General features: G+C 40.3%; 1 protein-coding gene across 1 annotated transcript in view; it reads right to left on the bottom strand.

The window, feature by feature from the left end:
* The window catches only part of macf1a (microtubule actin crosslinking factor 1a), a 184,710-nt gene that overhangs the window by 158,299 nt on the left and 5,162 nt on the right, over window positions 1–21,249 (bottom strand).

Consider the following 21,249-nt stretch of genomic DNA (forward strand, 5'->3'; position numbering starts at 1 on the left):
AGTTCCACTTTTCGGAAAAGTGCCAAGTGATGTCAAGCGCTTTGTATCACCTGACCAATCAGGACACAGCTTGGGGGGCCAAGCACAAAAAACCCACATGGGGGACAGAGTGCTAGTAGAAAAATGTGTGTTGTTAGAGCTTGTTAGAGATTTATGATATGAGAAAATGAAGATATTTCAACACAGACACACACAAAGCCTCCTCCTCACTGCAGTTAGCCTTAATATTGAGAACTCAATCTAATAAATCTAGATAGATAAGCTAGCTAATTAGCCAGTACAATCAGAAGGCAGAAGTAGTAACAGCGTTGTTATGGTTACAGTGTGCATACTGTGCAAGCCCACAAGGAGCAAGTCATTTTTCTGTAGAAAAAAAAATGCTTTGTGTGAAAGCAGCTTTATCTGTAGAAAAGAGAGAGAAGAGAGAGCGCTGTGCTAGCATAAGCACCTGCTCAAATACACAACTGCACTTCCTCTGTAATCTCCCAAACACAATTTACACACTGTAATGACAAAGGATCCCAGTGCACTGTCTACAGGAACATCACGTGTCAGGAGTCTGGCTCATGCATGATATACCACACCAAACACTCTCACTTTAGACTTGGCAAGCCAAACACACACGCACCCATGTGCACACATGCCCACACACGCTTTCTCAAAAATCCCATCTTAACCAATAATCATTACAGTGTCTATAATCCTAACAATAACAAAACCTAACCCTTGATCTAACCTTAAACTCTGTAATCCAATAAAAGATCTGCGTTCTCTTAATTTACAGCTACATAATGAGCCATGGGGAAGAGGATACAAGTCTTTCCCTAAAGGAAATCAAAGCACCATGTGGTTGCAGCTGATCGGTACTCGTCTCCCTGCTCCACACTGAATCTCTACTGAGTTCAGACACCACGGTGGGGCGCACGCCACCTCCGACTTGTCCAGACATGATCATGTGAAGCAGCCGGAACGGGCTGTGCGTGCACGCTTCTGAAGGTTGAAAAGCATTTTCATAAAAATAGACCGATGACCTGAATGACCTAAGATTCTGTGTGACAGTTATTAGCAGGAGACCAGCACCAATGAGTAAAGAGGGCACATGAAGCAAAGAGGAAAACACACTCCTATATGAAACTGGGACAGCATTAGGCTGCTTTATATAACAATTACTCAATTATACTGTGGTTTATACAGCTGGAGTAAACATCTTGGACACTATAGCGAGATGCCAGATGTTGCTCTGGCCACATATCTCATCACAAATAGTGGCGCTAGCGAACACTGGCTAAACAAAACCTTTACAGTTGTCTAATGTAGAGGACCAAACGTGGCTATCAAGAAAAACGCTGCAGCGTAGAGGGAAAAAACTGAAAATTTTCACAAAAACCATATCACATGTCAGTGGACAGGATGGTTCCATACTAACAGAATAAATAATAAACAGCACAGAGAAAACTGAAGTTCGTAAATTCAGAGGTTCATCTACAGAAAGTCGGCACAAAGCAAAAGCAAACTTTTTTTTACTAAATATTGAGAACTCAATCTAATCTAATCTAATCCATAGCACGTCACGTTTACTGAACAGATGCTGCCTCCTTGGAGGTTTGTGTGCACGAGTTTGAAGGTGGTGATTACGGCGTGGTGTGTATTCAAGTGGTTTTGTTCTTAATTGTTCTTTGTATAATTAATGACAAGATGTTTATTTAGTCTTACTGAAGGAAGAAGTGAACAGTTAACATGTAAAATTACCACTTCAATCTCACCATCTGCTGTAAGCGTCACATTCACAATGGTGGCCGCCATGTTTCTCTTTGTTACTGACGTGCTCCAACTCGGAAAGTTGTAGCTCACAGAGGAAAAAATATTTTTTCCAAGCTGCAATTACAACATTGTGGAGTTGTACAAGCACACTCACCTCGTAATTATGATATTTCTGATAGGACTTCAAAGCAAAAGCCCCGGCCTCCCTTTTTCTATTGGTTCACAACACCAAGGTTTGCGAATTCACACATTACATTCACGTTAAATTCAGTGTGAAGTGAAAATACCCACTACCAGAAGGTAATGTGTCTTTCTTGTGCTGTTATTTTATTATCTATTAAATGTTACGGCTAAACCACACACGTTGTAATCTCTGCTAATACACATATCTGTAAGCCTGTTTTATCACAATAGTCCATTTCATTAGCTAGCCACTGTAAAACAAAGTTATATAACAAAACAGCATTTTATTAACAATACATTTATGTGTGCTATTTCCAATGAAGCTTAAAGTGCCCAAAGGCATTTACTGACTAAATAAAGCACTTTTGGTCCATAAACTTATACAAGGCCACTATGTCTGCAGTGTCAGAGTGTGGGAGAAGTGGAGCGATGCTCGCCGCTCTAAAGCATCAGCAGAGAAAAGGTCAGAGCTGAAAGTGGGGCAGAATGATGAGGAGGAACAGCGCGCTTGGCGAGGCTCCATTAACAGCTCTATCAAACACAGGGCATGCCACAGCCAGTGACTGCACTTTTCATCAGCTGAGTATGTGATGGAAATATCGGATTTGGGCGGGGCTGCCCTGCCAGTTAGGTTCTCGTTTCACCGACTTTATTGTCCGTTAGGGAAACATGACACAACCTCAAAGCAGCATTGTGTGTGTGTGTTGAGTGAGACCAGCTTTCAGTTCTTGCATTTCCTGCTTTTTGAATAGAGTCTGGCTGCATGTTGTGTTACTTCCTCTTTCCCGACTCCTCCCTGAATTCTCCCTGCTATTTCAGGAATGTAATTCTGACGCACTCTCGCTTTCTCAGTCTCTCATGCAGACACACACAAGCAAATCTGCACTTTTAGTCACACAGCTCACTTACTGCACTTTACCTTGTACCATGTTATATATTATTCATTTATACATTAAATAAAAAACTTTCACTTTACAGATCACTGCTGGCCAAATGGTGCTGAACCAAGTTCCTGTTTACTGCCAATCACAGCACTTCAAACCGCTTCAGACAGATTTGATTGGGGGTGAAAACAGTCCTTTATTATGTGACGTAATACACAATAACATTACACTGACTTTGATACCAATACTAATTACATTATCACAATACCTTATCCCAAAACAATACAATGCCAAAAAACATATGCTTCATGTCAAATTACTATTTTGCTAAAAGATAAAACTGAAAAAAAAAAAACCTTAGTAAGCCCGGCATGAAACAAACTATTTTGTGCAGTTTTGACCATCAGAAGTGTTCTCATTCATAATCAGATCAAAGGTGACACAAATTACCAAAACCTCATTGCCTAGTCCACAGTTACCCATGTAATTTTTAAGATGCATCTTTTATTTAATCTATTTTGCCTTTCTATTCAGTGTTTCCATCAGTGAATAGTGTGAATAAGGGAAAACATTATTTAAAAAAAAAAGAAAGAAAGAAAAAAACGCTAGCGTATAACTGTTGTGACCTCCACAATTCCAAGATGGCCGAAGACCCAGTGTGATGTTCTGTATTAGGCATTGTAATGTCATGTTTGACTGCTTTGTAAAATATACACAGACGCTTTAGCATGCACAAATGTGTTTTATGTTCATAGTTGCGGTCTAACTATTTATCTAGCTATTCACATACCATGCAACTACAGCAAACAAAAATGGCAGATGGTCATGGGTTCTGTTTTCTTTTGTTTTCATGGTGCTTCATGAACGACAAACTTTTGGGAAGTGGACAAAAGTGGAAAAAGCTAGTATGACCAAACATAAAAACAGCTTTTTCAAATTTACCCATGTTCATGAGGACTAGAGATTGCGGGTTGGAGCCACTTCTGTGGTCACTGAGCCAGAGTTAGCCACTTAAGTCATACAAATAAGTCCAAGAAGCATGCAAAGCTCTATTTGGACAGCTCAGACAATGCATTCACAGATCCCACCCTGTAAATCTGCTTGCTAAAATCTATCACTAATAGACTTTACTTAAAACCTCACAAACAGTAATAATAATTAATTAACATTCTCAACCTCTTTTTTTCTCTCATTTGATGAGCAAAGTCAATTCCTTTAACAATATCTAACGGTTTACGCTCTGCTAGTTACGGTATTTACTGTATATCCATCCATGTTACCCATCATTAACAAAATGGAGGGATTAGGGGAATTACAGGGTTAGCAAACAGCAGATTAGGACTGGACTAGATTAGAGCAGGAGGTGACAAGTGCTGCTACACCAAGAAAAATCTGAAGCTTCTAAGAGACTGAATTTTTAACAATTTTAACAGCAAAACAGAGCAAGGCAATTTTCATGTATTCTTAGGTGATGAGTGAATACACAGCTTTGACGAGCTTAGCACCAAGATCCGAGAGCCAAGAGCCAGCCTCATCCCCGTGCAATTGAGCCCATTTTTGGCCTTGGCCACTCTTCTGAAGAGTGAATGGCATGATTAAGACAGATTGCCCTCCTCACACAGGGGGTCACACGGTCTAGCAAAAAAGGTTATAATGCCTCAGGATCTACGCCTGAACCTGGAATATTAAAGACTGCAAAGGCTGAAATAAATGGACCTAGTTGCCACCATGCCTAAAGGGCCTGCCAATAGCATGTTCAAATAAGATCACCACTCAAGTTAAAAAAAAAAAAAAAAAAAAAAAGAAAGAAAGAAAAAACAGGATGTTAAAGTAGTGCCACACCTGTTTACAAAAGAAGAAACTGGCAGCACAAACATCACCATTCACATACTATTTAATTTTCCTAATATTAACGTATTAATCAGTAAAAAGAGACACAGTTAAATCTTTAAGATCACAAGTTCTACTTTTAGCTGTTAGCTGCCTAAAGGATGTCAAATACACATTTCCTAAATTGTATAACCCAACGACCCATGAGTGGCTTGATGCAGGAAAAGGGTTCGAGGAAAATCACACAAAATGGCTCGCACATATTATTTCCAATACACTTATCAGAGTCACTCTTTTTCCCTGATTAAATCACAGTTGGTTTATTTTTTATCTTATAGTGAACCAGCACGCTATACCCTATGCAGTGAACATATGTAGTGAAAAGGATTTAGGATTCAGCATGTTGAGAAAACTTAAATGAATAATATTTACTGCATGAAGACAACTCGAAGATGGCGGATTTTTACATGTAGTGTAAAAATGTAAAGTCGAGCTAAAATGAACCTGGTCCTTGTGATTTATTTTGCTTAGAAAAGTGACAGCTTCCACCTACTGTTATGCTGCATAGTCCAGCTTCTGTACAAATTCCATTTCTCTGTTTGCATTTAAAATACCAAATCCATCAAGTACTTAAAATTCAGTTTGAATGCAATTTGAAAAGTATTTGACCCCACCTTTATAATTAACTTCAAATCTCTGTAACTATGTAAAAATGTTGGCTGTTCAAATAATAAGAAAAAGTAGTCATGCTTTTTGGCTTCTTTTAGTCGCACTGATCTGAATATAAATATTTATACTTCAGAACTATTGATGAAAAGTGCACAGTTGCCCGAGTCCCCAGCCCTAGGCCTCTTCTCTCTGGGTTTATTTTCTCTGTCCTCGGCCAGAGAATATCTGACAAAAGGAACGGAAAAGTGACCAGCTGGACGCTGAGCATGCATAAAGACCACTTGATTGCTATTCCTTTCACACAGCTTGAAGAACTGAACTGGAAAGTGCACTAGGGCTGTGGAGAAAGACAACAGAAATATGACCAAGACATACGAAACATGAAGCACAGGACGTTTATAACAAGTTTCAGTCCTGCAAGGCATTATTAGGCAAATAATAAAGAAAAAAAAAAAACCTAAATGGTGTCATTTCCTTTTGCCAACAGGTCTCCTGATCTGACAATTTCAGGCACCGCAATTAGGCATGAAGCTTGTTAACGATGTTCCAGATTTCCACCCCTGGAAACTACTGACCTACTAAAATCCAGAGAAAGAGGGAATGTGTGGGAAGAGAGAGGGAGTGGAGTAGCAGGGACATGCATAGACTGCCAGACACAACAACAGTAGTGGTAGCAGAATCGTTATCATGCCAGCGTGGTGTTTCCCTCATATTCTCAAGCACTCCTATACACACACACACAAGAAATAACGGGTGGCTGTAACATTAAACAATTTAATGTGAAAATTCCTGAAGTTGACGACACAAGTCTCGGCACTCGGTCACTAATTCACAGAGCTGCGCTACAGTGCTGAAACATCAGCAGCAGATACTGCAGCGCAGCCTGAAAACATCTGTCTTGTAAACAGAGAGAGAGACATAAAAGCAGGAAAAACCCAGAGGAAGCACTCATCACAGCTCTTCACCAGAGCGTTACAGCCAGAAAGCACAAACAGCAGCACAACGCTGTGCTGAGTGGGTCAGTCGATTCTGCGGGACGAGGAAGATCTCTGATTTCTAACACAGAAATAACGAGGCATACTCGCCAGGTGAATGAGATGGTCCGACATGGTTTACGCAAGATCTAAGCCACTTTCTAAATACATACCAAAACAAAACTGTTAACAGCCAACAGTGTCATCCTTCACAAAAGCCCAGCACTAGTAAAGGTCAAGTGACGGCCCAAAACAGTGATGGGTGTGGGATCTAATTGTGAAACTGTAGATCCTGTTGTGTTCAGTAAGTGAGTGAGATCAGATAACACCTCAATCACGGATCTACGTCACTCCTCCTTTCATCTGAGAATTACATGCTGCTTTATCCCTGGAAATACCGTGTCAAGGGACTTTGACTCACTAAAGGAACAGGGAATACAGTCTAATTATTCACAATTGCTTTGTCCGAGCCTTCCAGGCTGCAATTTTGTTCTACACTGTACAATTTTTTCGGCCTGATTTTGCTGTCACAGACTAAAACTACACCTCAAAAAAGAACTCTTTGGTCTTGAGGTGAGATCGGTACTCTTAATGCGCGTAACATGACATGCTCACTGGCACCCAGTTTAGTGCCATTGTGACCAAAGGGATCAATAAAGTACATCTATCTATCTATCTATCTATTTAATATAACGTTACCAGCATACATGCACATGCATGGTTCCTAGATACAGGGAGCTCTCATGCATGCTATTCAACAGAAAAAAAAAGAAAAAAAAGATGGGCTGGGCATTCCAAGATGTCCTCTTTCACCCAGCCATGAACGACTCCAAACTTCTATCCTTCACCTTTAAAAACATGTTCTCTCGAGGCAGAACATTGCTACTATTACACCAAGAGCTTGTTTCTGTTTATATGACCCCATTGTCTATCACGCTGATTGATGATGTAAGCAGGACGTTGTAATTTTCTTTAATCATAGGTCTATCATTAGAGGCTCTTCATTGTATAATTTGACATGAACATGTTATCTTGTTAGAATTCAGAAACGATTTTATTGGCATCATTTCATACAGCGTGACAAATAATAACCTTAAAACACTGTTGTAATCACAGTTTACTGTGTTAAATTTTTAACCAGTTAAATAGACTTAAAGAGATCATTTAAGTGTGAACGCATAGTTGTGGTAAAAGTCAGTTGAGAAGGACAAGCAGAATCAAGTTTATAATTGCAAACCTGTAATTGCACAAAATTTTCCCAAGATTATAAGTGCCCAGCGCATCAAAAGGAAAGGAATTTTGGTGAAATAGCCTACATGTAGTCACCAGTTATTCATACTTTCTAGATGCATACTGATTCCCTAGTTAGTGATTTTGATGGAGGTTAACTGCCTGAAACTAGTGGTTTTGGACTCACAAACTCAACCAATTACAGCGCTGCCTAGACCATGGCCTACTCCTCACTAACATGGTACATCTGCAAACACATTGCTTGTTTTATATGTTTTGCCTTTCCATCAATGCTAAAACTGTGTTCAACCAATGAAAACACATCTTTATGAACTCACTCTCCAGAGTGGATAAATCATGTGAAAAGGTGAAAATGTAGCTTTTTTGAAAATGCTAATCTATGATTGTCATGTGATCGCCACAATTTCAAGATGGCTGAACCCACTGTGATGCCATTCGTTTCGTCGCTTTTAAAAGTAGCACAAGTACAGTTTTGCCTGGAAAGACAAAGTTGTTGTCTACTTTCTTTCATGCCAGTTTTCTTTACAGATTCACATTCCATGTAACGCCAATGTCAAAACAAAAAAATGGTCGAAATGACAAAGGTCATGGTTGAATTGTTTTTGCATTTCACTGTAGATGAGAAACTTCTGTGAAATGGATCGCAAATGCTACTGTGGCCAAAACATAAAACTGTCATTTTTTAAATTGACTAGGCCTAAAACATCTGAACACTTGTGAAAATAGAGAAAAGCTCACTGGATTGACACATATTCCTCCTTTTCCTGATTGGCTTGATGTTGCTCCACATCCTTTTTTTTTTTTTTTTTTTTTTTTAAATAGTATATATTTTTTATATAGTGCCACAGAGACCAGAGTATCTCCTCTGAGACAGACATTTTACTGACAGCTGCCAGACTATGAGGAAAACTTCACCAAATATTACAAAAATTAATCTCAGATTTATCATGCATGTTTATACTAGCGTTAGATGTAAATGTCTGAATTCAGGCGAGATTGTGAAACTGCTGACTTATTGCTGGATGGATGATGCACATGCTCTTTACAACAGCAACGCAAATCATTTGAAAAGGTATCTGACCCTCATTCATGGTTGAGCCAAAACACTAAGATTACCATTTCAGTTTTATGCTAAAACAGATTACACAATATATTAAATAAGTGCATTATGTACTGATTAAAACTTATGTAGTTGCTGGGGAATGTTTATATAATTTTACAATATTCTGTCCTTGAAAGCCACTTTCATAAGGCAAATTACACAATATAATCAAACTCAATCCTAACAGCCCAGCCATATTCCTCACACCGTATTCCAGGGTACTTCCTCACAACAATCTGCACATATGGAGGTGATAGATGAGTTCTGGTATCTCCGCACCCTACTTCCGCTCTCTATAAACAGCGATCTCTAAATCAATCAATTCCCCAAGAAGAGAGATGGATGGATGAGTTGTCAGAATGACAGCTGGGTGGCTTTGTCCCCAGCTTTCACAAACACGACCAATTCCAACACAAACAGACACAAAGGCCGTCTTTCATCCACAGCAGTAGAGGATGAACTGGCTTGTGCTGATTTCTATCCTGAAACACACAGGTGCTTCCCACAACCTGACTGCACAGAGGATAAGGAAATGTCATCATATAAACTTGGTATTTCAGCCGGGGAATGCCACGTGACGCCATGATCCATGGTACAAGCACACCTTCTCCTTCATTAATTCTCTGCATTGTGGATAAGAAAGAATTAGTATGGGATTCAGAGAATATTACAGGCCAGCTGAGAACTCGTCTCCATGGTACAGAAAGTGAAGTGGGAATGCTGAGATGGTGGTGTGTGTGTGGGTGTGTGTGTGTGTGTAGATTGGATGAGGTTTCCGGTGCATTTAAAATCAATGCCCCTCTGAGCTGCAGTGTCCCAATGCCTTTAACGCACACTACATGATTTATTCATTAACAGTTTGCATGCTTCTCTCCGTCTGTCCTCTCCAGCCCTCCTCCATTCAACCTCCACTGTCTCCACACTCCTTCATTTAAGGCCACATAGAGCTCATCTTGTTTTCTATACCTCCTGATGTAGCTATCCAGTACAGCATAGAGACAGCAAACTGAGAGAGGAGCTAGGTGTGTGTGTGTAAGAGCTTGCTACTGCAGTGTGAGTGGGGAGCACTGAGGTCACCCTCTCTCCAATCTGGAGCCTCACTATTGATTCTTCTCAGGGTATACGCTGAGGTGTTGTACTGCAGAGTCCACAGAGCTCTAACAATACATAATTAAAAACTCAGAGAATACTTCAATATTTTCAATCCACACATTTGTAGCGCATGTTTGATTTACCATGGACTCGAGTTCTGACATATTTCCTTGTATTTCATCAAAAAATATAAATAATTAATGTGAATTTAAAAACAGAAAGGTTTTAGATTGAGACTGACACGAGAGAAAGTCCTACCAAAGCTATTCTTTCATTCTTTCATTCACTCTTCAGTGAACGCTTTATCCCAGTCAGGGTCATGGTGGATCCAGAGTCCATCCCGGAAACACGGGGCATGAGGTGGGACTACATCCTGGACGGGATGCCATCTGAGGGCACCACACACATTCACACCAAGGGGCAATTTAGACTAGCCAACCTCCTGATAAAAACCTGCTGTTTTTTGGTAGTTTGGAGGAAACCAGAGAACCCAGAACATACCACACAGACATAGGGAGAACATACGAACCTCCACAAAGACAGAAAATCGAACTCATACTCGAACCAGGGACCCTGGAGCTGTGACCACTGTGCCTCCTGGAGAAATACAGTAGCAGTAATTTTTTCCCCCCTTTCTCAGTACAGGAAAATGTGTCAAAATTCTTGTTCGTGGTACTCGAACATACACCGCAGATTCTGGAAATAGTAGTTAGGTTAAAAATATTTAACCTTTAAGCAAAAGTTTAGCTAAAGCAGCGCTTACATATGTTCTGTAACAAACAGCAGGGGATTTGTTATGCAAGTTCTCCCAGCATGCCAGGCCCATCAGGACTGGAGCTACAGCTGTGCAGAGGGAGTGCGTCCTCCCTACACACTCGGGGGGCCAAACATTCAGAAACAGGGAGTTAGGATTTTATATATATGTATATACACACATATATATACACACACACACACACACACCACACAGACACACACACAGACACACACACAGACACACACACAGACACACACACAGACACACACCATCCACTTTAATAGCCCGTACACCTGTACAAACTCACCCAGACTGGACACTTGAAGACTAGAAAAATACCAGGAGATTTTTTTTTTTCTAATCTTCATCTGTCCAGGTTTGATGAGTTCGTGCCCATGATAGCCTCAGATTCCTGTTCTTGGCTGACAGGAGTGGAACCTGATGTGGTCTTCTGCTGTTGTAGCCCATTCCCAGGAGATCACAGATCTGAAATACTCAAACCAGCCCATCTGGTACCAACTGAAGCTCTTGACCTGTATCTGCATGATTCTGTTTCTCTTGAACACAGCATGGTGAAGTGACCAGAGGTACACCACAAAAGGTTTTTCTAGCAGAGAGAAGGCTAACAAGGATGATAGAAGAAAATTCTGTTCTGCTCTGTGAGCGTTTTCCTGCTGCAGGAATATGTACACCAAACAGGAAGTGAGGGCTGAAATGCTATGACGCTGTGGCAGGACAGAGAGATCATGAGAGGGAAACAGAGAAAAGGTCAAGGCAAGCGGAGCATGTAGCCATGTTCGCTGAATTCTGCCATGAGAGGTAAGTGGAATGGACTGGACTGGACAAAAGAAGGCCACGTTGAGAAAAAAAAAATGCAGCCATGATGACTTGTCTCCCTCGGCACTCCAGCTCAAGTTTCCGCTCCAAACCAGAGCTGCATTCAAAAACACAAAACGTTTGGGACTTTCCACACCAGCAGTCAAAACTATACCAAACAGTAAGAGTTGCTTCAAAAGCAGACATATTTGTAAAGTAAGTTCAGCAAGATGCTTGCTAAAGGAACTTGAAGCAGTGTTTCCTGAAGGAGAATACAATGATGGACAACAGTGATCATCAGGACGTCAGGATGCTCACAGGATGCTAAAGTCCTTTCCCTTCTCCCTTTCTAACCCTCCCTCATGTGTGTTTGCATATGTGGTGGTGGTTTTAGGGCAAAGAACACCTAAACAGTATGAGGAAAATAGTTTACCATTAACCAGCATGTGAAACTCAGCTGTAGTGTCCACAGCTACAATACAAGGCAAAGGGCGTCCACACACTGAATGAAAACCAGACCACAAAGGTCTACCAAATATATATTTATTATTTTAAACGTGCATAGTGAAAAAAGCACAAAGATCAGGGAGATAAAAAGCAGACCAGTGAGCAAAAGCTTCAGCCCATAGCTTTCCTCAGTGCTCACCTAACAAACAACAGTTCATTCCTTTTACAGACACATAATTGAAGATTGAGAGTTGAGCTTGATCAAGAGGAACTCCTAGTTACTGAGCTCAGTTCCAGAAAATATAATACAGAAATACACCACAAAAACACAAAACCTACACCACAAAGTTGCAAAAACTACAGAAGACAGCTTTAAGTTTTAACCCCACTGACACACTACCTTCCACAGTAATTTTACTGAAGCTTCCAAAGGTTTAGACGTTCACCTAAACCCTGATATGACAATATCAAGCCAATGACGACAAATGTTTCAGTTAAATATATAGTATAACGACAAAATCAGGTTGACAGTAAACACGCTTGAATGCAAACCCGATTGGCTGATTAGAAATGTTTTGGCAAAAACAAATCAGATTTGGTGTTTGACATTTGCTTCTTTAATTTTGTACTGAAGCAACAAGACTCGTGTATTTAACAAGTTATGGAAGTCACTCACCTATAATTTTTTCCATAAACTCATGCCCACATATTCACATACATGCTTCCACGGACATCAACAATAACACAGCTCACTAGCAATGGTCAAACAGCACAATAGTGTAAAGTAAACAGCACCACTAACATACCTAGTCTCCTTTCCAAATATTTTTTTTTTTTAATAGAATTGAGCTGGTCTGCAATTACGAGCCCAAAACAGGACTATATTATTCACATAGCTTCCACCTTTCCATCTTCAGACTTTGGCAGACAGGGTCTGGGGTGGCATATAACAAATAACATTACAAAGTTTAGCTAAACAGTGAGGTTTTCTTTGTTTTTAGAGATTGCATTAACTCATAGTGTGTCCTAAACTAATGGGCAAGTCTGTATGATGAATGAAGTATGAACCATATGTGGTCTGATGCATATATTTACAGAAAATATATTTATATTTTGGGTAGTATAGGCTTACGTTAGCAACTTCAGTGTAAACCTAAAAAGCAAACTCCGAACTATAAAGCATGTCTTGGCTGACTGACGACATGTGGAGTGTACATTTGGAAGTGTAAAACTGTGTTATTTTTGATCAACTCTAGATTTACTGTAGATAAATGTGCATCCGTTAGATCCAACTGAATGACATTGTAGATTTTAGATCTGATGCATTATGTTGTTGCTGTTGTTGTTGTTAAACCCTGAGTCATTCTACACCAGCAGGTCCGCGGGATATCAGGGTATCTTGTTCAGAAACATTAAGAACTTTCTTGGTTTCTGTCTGAAGGCCATATTGGTCTATGCATCAATGTTTCCTCTGTGAATGTGTGTCTCTTTCTGAATCTCATGACTGTCTCTTTTCCTTTTCGGGCACTCAGACTCTTTTAGATATCCTGCTATTGTTCTAAACTCACGCCAGCTCCCTGCATTTTGGAAAACAACTCAAGGCCTTGAATTATTTAAACCTGTATCACATGTTTCCTCCTATTTGAACCAAGTGATGCCTCAGCACTCTGCTAAGTTCACATTTCTCATCCTCACAAAGCAATACAGGTAACATAGTCTTAAAAAGGCGTCCAAGGATACACCCTGCCCCCAAACCAATGGTAAAGGGGATCCACTGTTTAGATGCTGGAATTCACTTCAAACACAGGACAAAAGTAGTGTAAACAGGACAGGACAGGTGGGGAGGGGAGGGCCAGGTAAACCACACCACTCCGTCAGTGTGGATTAAAGCGACAGCTTCAGTGTTAAGCCCTTAGTCATGAGAAGGTCGATTGCATAACTCAGGTAGGTTACGCGTGCAGACTGGGTGGTTTGGAAAAGTCAAGTCAAGTAAATGAATTACAATGTCAACATGTAAAGGTAAAACATTACAATGTGAGTGTGACTATGTAACACAAAGCACTGTACAAAGATTAGTTTATGAACCTTCTATCCCAAAGCCAGAAATCCATTCATCCATCAAAGTAAAAATGCCCCTGGCAGCCATATTAAAAGTGCTTTTGGAAATGTGGTAATACTAGCCAATTTGCATCTGTTGTCCCTGGAGGTTAATAAAGTATGTGAGCGAGCAGAGGAGAAGAGATATTACTGTTGTTCATACATGGCTTTCATTCACCACTGTATGATTTTATGATCACAATAAGTGCCCGGTAATTTGATGGAGATGAAATGTAAGCCATATATTCACTGGGAGAGATTTACAGGCAAAGACAAAGCAGCAAGCTTGAGTGGATTATCCGGCGAACAACAGCTTTAAAGTACAGACCTTCAAAATGATATTATTATTATTATTATTATATCCCTGAGTCGTATTCACATGTGACATTTAAAACAAATAGATATACCTATATTTCATCTGTCCCAGACAACTAGCTGCCCCTCTCACATCCACTCGGATTTCATTGTGATCAATCAATAATTAAAAGAGCCCCTTTTCATCAGGGCTGGATTACAGATGCTCTGCTGCCTCTCCCTCCCTCAGTTGCTCCAAAGCTATTCATTTCACTATAGCTATTCATTTTTAAAACCCTACTCCTATTTAACAAACACATGGACTCTAGAGCTCAACAGCCCACCATTGAATCCAGTCACAAAGAACCAATATGAGACCTGAGACAGACAGGCTACTGAGGCGAAAAGATGCACCAGCACCAAACACCAAACACAAACACCTTGCAATATATTTCAGTATATTTGTGCCTGTTTTACTCTTCTGTGAACGGTTAGCCTAAGTGAAAATGAAGGCTAAGACTCTTCAAATGCTTTAATTATTCCTTATGAAGTTAATAAATAATGTAAAGTAACACAATTTGACATTTTAGAGATGCTAACTGTTTATGGCGCGCCACCTTAAAATGTAAACAATCCGGCTTTTGATACAGTGACGGGTTTGTGTCTGTATATATACATGTACAGTATATTCAGTCTATTTGTGTGTGTGTGTGTGTGTGTATGTAAAATATTACACTTTTTTACCTTTATATCTCTCCAGGACGTCCTCGTAGGCTTTGGCGAACTCTTTCTCCTGTGAATGAGTAGTGGGCAGTAAGCCCGGGATGAAGCCGGCCATGGTGTCCTGGATCCCCGCTATGGCAGTAACGTTAATCCGGCAGAGAGGAGCCGGCGCTCCGGGAGCAGCTGTCAGTCCGGCGCGGCTTTAAATCCAGCCTGGGCTTCAACTCTGTTTCAAATGTCGGACAATAAACTCGCCGGATGTGTAACCCAAAGCGCTAATTCCTAGAAATATATTTTTTATTTAAAAAAAAAGGTAATATTTCTGTAATTTGCTTACATATTCTAAAGTCCACTAAGAAACAAATCCTCATATAAAGGTGCGGTTGCGGAAATCCATCTTTTGATGCGGCAACCAGCGGCGTCTGGCTGCTCGAGTCTTTCCTCCTGCGTCCTAACCGGCGAATGGGATTTGTATATATGTGTGAGTCTGTGTGTGTGTGTGTGTTAGAGGAGATTCTCAAGTGTGTGAGAGAGTGAGAGAGAGAGAGAGAGAGAGAGAGAGAGAGAGAGAGATTGGGGAGGTGCTCGCAGTGGGCTGTCCTTTTTTCTGCTTCACAGTATAATCACATCCCGCTCCTTATATTCCACACGCCGGTGTGCTCCCGGCTGCCCGGTGCGCGTTCACTGTCATGGCCGCTTCTGCTCTGTGCTGTCCGGTTCTTGCTTGCGTCCAGCCATCCTCTTGTCCTCCTCCCTCTCCTTCCACCAGTGCAAACAGGACTCGTCTTTCTCTATTCTTCCCGCAGTTCCTGCTTGTCATCCACGCCTCCATAACCCTTACAGCAGCGCGGATCCTGAGCGAGTTAAAGCCCAGCCTGTGTCGCCCCTCGCAGGTACAAATGGAGCGGCGCAGCTGAACACACAAACCCTTTCCACTTCCGGTGACGTGTCCTGGTCTGACAGAGCCATGTCCTAAACCGCACCCTAGCAACCAACCAGAGTGCTTCCCATTCCTTTTCCTCATTTCCGGTTCCTCATTTCCTTTTCCTCGCTTCTTAGCTCCTCCCTCCGAGGAAGCAGAGAAAGGATGCAAGAAAAGGAAAGGAGGACATGAAGAATGGAGGGATTCTTGTTTAATAAAGCGACTTAGATTTAGTGTATGACGGATCTGCCTGTACACAGCAGTGATTACACACTGAATTATTCTTAATAAAAACATTATTGCATGTGGAGCTACATCACACACACTTAAATATTGATGTTTTTATTAATCTCATACTTCTATTTTAAAGCAAGACATATTAACTGGCTTTCATGCAAGCATTATATTGGTATCCATTGTTTATTTAATTAAGATTATTAATTTAGCATAATTCAGTAACGACTACATTATGATCAAAGTCACAGTGGATGCTAAGCCTATCCTGGGAAAACTGAGCAAGAGGTTGGAATACACCCTTAAGGGGTCCATTGCAGGACAACACACACACACACACTTATTTCATAAGATCTTTGGATATTCCCCACTATGGTTCTGGCAAAAACTCTGCACTAGATAGCGAATAGGGTGTGGGTCAGATATTCAGCTTATTTTTTTCCCCCATAATCTTTTGCCCTTTCTGAATTTTGATCATGTCGCCATTCACCAATAACTCACTCACTAACTTTCAGTAACCACCTTATCTTGATCAGAGTTACTGTGGATCCGAGGAATAGTCAATTACAGAGCACAATGCACACACATTCACATACTCATTCACCTCTTGCCATGTTTTTGGGAAGTAGAGGAAACCGGAGAACCCAGGGGAAACCCACATGTACAGAGCGAGCATGCACAAAAACTGCGCACAGACAGTAATCCGAGCTCAAGATCAACCCAGGGACCCATACTCCAGCTATACCTCAATTCCCAACGAAATATCCTGTTTCAGTTAGAAGTATGATATATTATGGAATGTTTCCTTTCTCATATTGTCTTTTAGGAAAATCCACTTGAAAGCACACAATATGAAATATGTAGTTTAGTCACGGACCTTACTGTACACCAAACATTTGTTCCTTTGCTATGAGATAAAAATTGTATCATGGTTGATCACAATAACATCTGCTTTAAAATAATCCACTGAACTGAACAGACCATTCAAACATTCTCTTAATAGGAATGTAAATATCTGCCTTCACACAGAATTCAGTACAACTGTATGTAGTTTGTGATGCAGCCAGAGCTTTTGTTCCAGAAATCCACAGATTGTGCCATCTAGTGGCCAAAGAAAGGCTAAGTATAGGTAAGTAAGTAGACGTACATACACTGTATCTGTATAAAACGGAGAATATTTTAATCTGTTTTAATAAAATGTTGTTTTATAATCTAGAAAATACTAGTATAATTGTAAGCTTTATATTTATAATGTGGTATAAAGGTTATAGGGCAAGCTTTGAATGTGGTATGAATAAAAAAGGTGGGCATTCTGACTGATGAAGCAGAACTTAGATTAGATTAAAGAGCCCAAATTCACCAGTCATGGTACAATGGATGTTATTTCCTGCCAGGAAACTTCTTTCCTCATGGCACAGCCACACAGTTCTTAGCCACTAGGATTTTCTCAGAATGTGTGTTTTTTTACACTTTTGTGTGATAAGTAGGACAACTTAGAAAAGCACTGTAACTAAGGGCAAAACACACAGCTATGGTGAAAAATACAACAGCCACTACTGCAACACACCTCTCTTCTTCTAATACAGGAAAAACTAGGTTACTACTTGCTTATTTGCTGACACAACAGAATGTAATGTACTGGTGAATCCTGATAATCTCTTGTGCAACTACAAAATGAGTACAGATATTTTCAGAAACATTTGGTATGTTTAATTTCATTCCTTCTCCACAGTTGAGTGACAATGCAATGACCTAAAACACACTTAAAACACAGGAGTTAACAGCATAGAGGACATTCGCCCTTTACTAACAGAGACGAAGGCTCTTATCAGAAATGTCAAACATAAACAAGTACTTAAAGGAATACTCCAGCATTTTTCATCCTAACCTCTATCCAACATCTCTGTAGTGTATGTGTGATTTCTATGGAAAACAACAGACTTGAAAATCTAGGGATTGTTTAATTCCATAAGTAAGGAATAACACACAACGGGCTGTGCTGTTACAGGAAAATAATCCATGCTGAAGTGGTGTGATATGGCCTGATGTGGAACAGGCGAGTTTATTTCTTATAACAGCATGCCCTGAAGTGTGTTATTCTTCTTATACCACAGCGATTATACCAATAATTACCATTTTTAATTCATTAATGAGTGACACAGTGCACTTTTTAACCATTTAATGTTGTGTAAAGTCCATGAGACAAGTTGGTTCCTGTTATCACTTTATAAGCGGTGACACCCGAGACTCTTTCCGTAAATTATAAATAAACTTCTCCTTCACTATATCAACAATTATAAGTTTTTCGTGTGTTTTAACAAAGTGCGTGAAGTTATGAGTTTAAAAACTGCCCTTAGATTTCTGTTATAAGAAAGTTAAATGTTTTCCGTTCTCTTCTTAATACAAGTCACAATTCTGGTTTCTCTTAATCATACAGATGCTAAAAGATAAGGTTGAAAAAACACTGGTGTATTCTGTTAAAATGGCTGTTGGCCATACAGAAAAGAAAAGGTCCCATATGTTTTTGTCTTCTCATTTTTAATCTAATCTACTAGAACATACAGAAAAGCTAACAATTTCAACATTTAAACACTTATTAAAGTCAGCCATAAGTATTAAAACAGATTTGAAACAGTCTCCAGCAGTGTTGGATAAGGACAGTATGCTCTGCCAGCGGATATTACTTCTGGCCCACTGTTCCTCTGCATCCATCAGCCAGAGACACACTACACACAACGGGGTGAGACAGAATAGAGCAGATGATGATTAAACATGAATGGTGACTCAACCACAGACCCAGCACCCCTCTGCTCTTTTACTACTAGTGCTTGTCAAGATTTCCTTAATGTTTACCATGTCTCCATTCTTTGGTCATGATGTTGACCACAGTGACATCGAAACAATACCACAGTGAACTGGTGTAATGGATAGAAAAATGCAATAAATAAACCCAGCCACAGGATGGCTGGACAGTTTCTCTGATATTAAAATCCACCAGCCGGGTGTCAGAAGGTCATAATTCAGGGCTGTTCGAAAGTTGCCAATTTATCATGAAGCCCCAGTCGTGCTGGTCTGGCAATACACACAGCCACAGTGATCCTGACTTATAGTGAAACCTAATCACAGCTGTAAATCATAATCAGCATAATCATCATCATCATGCTCTTCTTGGCAGCTTCTCAGATTTACACATGGTCCACAGTCTGCCCACAGACATTAGTAGGAAACTGCCAAAACAGCAACCACTTGTCCACTTGTAATAGTAATTTCTGAAACAGGACAGAGAGACAGATAAGAGATGTTCTCATCTCTTCATCACATTTCAGCAGCTGTCAATAAAATATCTACTGAGATGAAAAACTCAGGTCTCTATCGAGGCTATAAACGAAAGAAAGAACAAATGTGGCCCACCAACTTCCCTTCAGGACAAAGTAGAGGCATGTCTACTTTCCTGTCAACCTTGTTACTTATCCATTCAGAAAGCCCAACCTCTTGCTGAACCACGCATACACTCCTATAAGTGCATTCACTGTTATAACCGAAGGTTCCGTCTAGCACCATAACGGCTTCTTTCAAAAGTCTACCAGGACGAGGTCTGTGAATCTGTACTCTGGGGGAACCATTAAAGGTTCTATGTATGACCCTAGATAGGGGGCTTTCTCTATGAGAAAAAGTTCTACATTCCCTTTATAAGCTGAAACTGGTAACTATCCAAAGGACTCTTGAGAAACCCGTTTTATGAGGGGGTGGCTTATCTAATTTATCCAAGCTGTGCTAAAAAAACATCAGCTGAAATCATTAAGCAAAACCATTACCCTAAGACGAACAAGTAATCTGAAGCCACTACATCCAGTATTTGGAGAATATGTCTGAGCCGGATATAATGGAAACGACCTAATTTACTAACTTAATTATTCCACAGCAATCACTTTTCTCATCACATCTAGCTGTTTCTCCCTCTTTGCCTCTTTGTCATCATTACTCTTCTCTTCAACGCCCCCTTCTTTGAACCCTAGCCTTTATCTGAGGCCCGGCTACCTCTCATGCTTTCTCCTCTCCTTTTTATTTCCCCATTTTGTTTCACTTGATTGCACTCCAGTCCTTCGTTTCTGCCCCCCTACATCAGCTCTGTCCTTTTCAAGCTCAAATTAAAATTCAAATGCTCACCCTCTCTGTATTTCCCTGTTTGTTTTGGGCCTTTCTTGCCATTTTTACTTCCCAGTGTGCTTTCTTTTTCTGCATGGCCTCAGAAACTAAAGGACTGGGAGAGTTTACGTGTCCCTATGGCAACAGGGGAACACAGGGAGTCAGGCTGAGGAGCCTCTGAGTTGCATGAAAAAAAAATTTATAACGAATGTAGACAAGCCCCTGGAGACAGTCATGTCTGAGATGCTAATAAGTATGCTGCCTATCTTGCCTAGTCATCAATTTTCCTACTCTGTGGCAACTTATATTAATACCATTCCTAATGATATTATTGCATTTCCATATGTAATGAAGAAGGACTCCATGCCAGAGCTTCGATAATCTCTGGATTTGCTTTTCATGGCTGGGGGATTTCCATCATTACGAGCTCAGAAAGGAAATAAAAGTCTTCTAGAGATAAAACTGCACAGAATGCACACCTAGAAGACAAACTGCGACTTACAAACTAAATATGGCTGCAATGTGCAAAGCATTTACACCATGTAGCAAGTATGTGCAAATCTGTTTTCACTTGTAAACTGTGACTGAATCCTGTTCTCACACTCCTTTCTAACTTTATCACCAGGCTACAGTAACTCATTCTCCTTCCTCTTCTCTGCCTTCTTGCAGTTGCTCATATAACACAGTCCAATTCTTTGTCTCATTCCTGGCTATTTCGCATTCAACCCAACACTCTTAATCAGCAGTAATGAAATAAAGTGGAAGAGCAATATAACTAAGACAGAAGGGGGAAAAGTCTGAAATTAGCTCAGCTTCCCCTATTTTCTCTCCAACTAGACAACCTCCGAGTCACTCCAGAAGAGCCCAATCCTTTCACACAGTTGCATTATGTGACAGGATTTACAAGCTTTACAAACCTAAAACACTAGAACACAGTTTGCTTCAAAATAGCATATATCAGCCAATGGATAAACAAGTATACTGCTATTCTCTATTATACCACAACACTGTTGAATTCATTTTGATTAATTTTGTATAACAGCAGAGCTCTGACAACATCACAGGTT

This window comes from Pangasianodon hypophthalmus, chromosome 23, assembly GCF_027358585.1.
Source record: "Pangasianodon hypophthalmus isolate fPanHyp1 chromosome 23, fPanHyp1.pri, whole genome shotgun sequence".
Classification (NCBI taxonomy): domain Eukaryota; kingdom Metazoa; phylum Chordata; class Actinopteri; order Siluriformes; family Pangasiidae; genus Pangasianodon; species Pangasianodon hypophthalmus.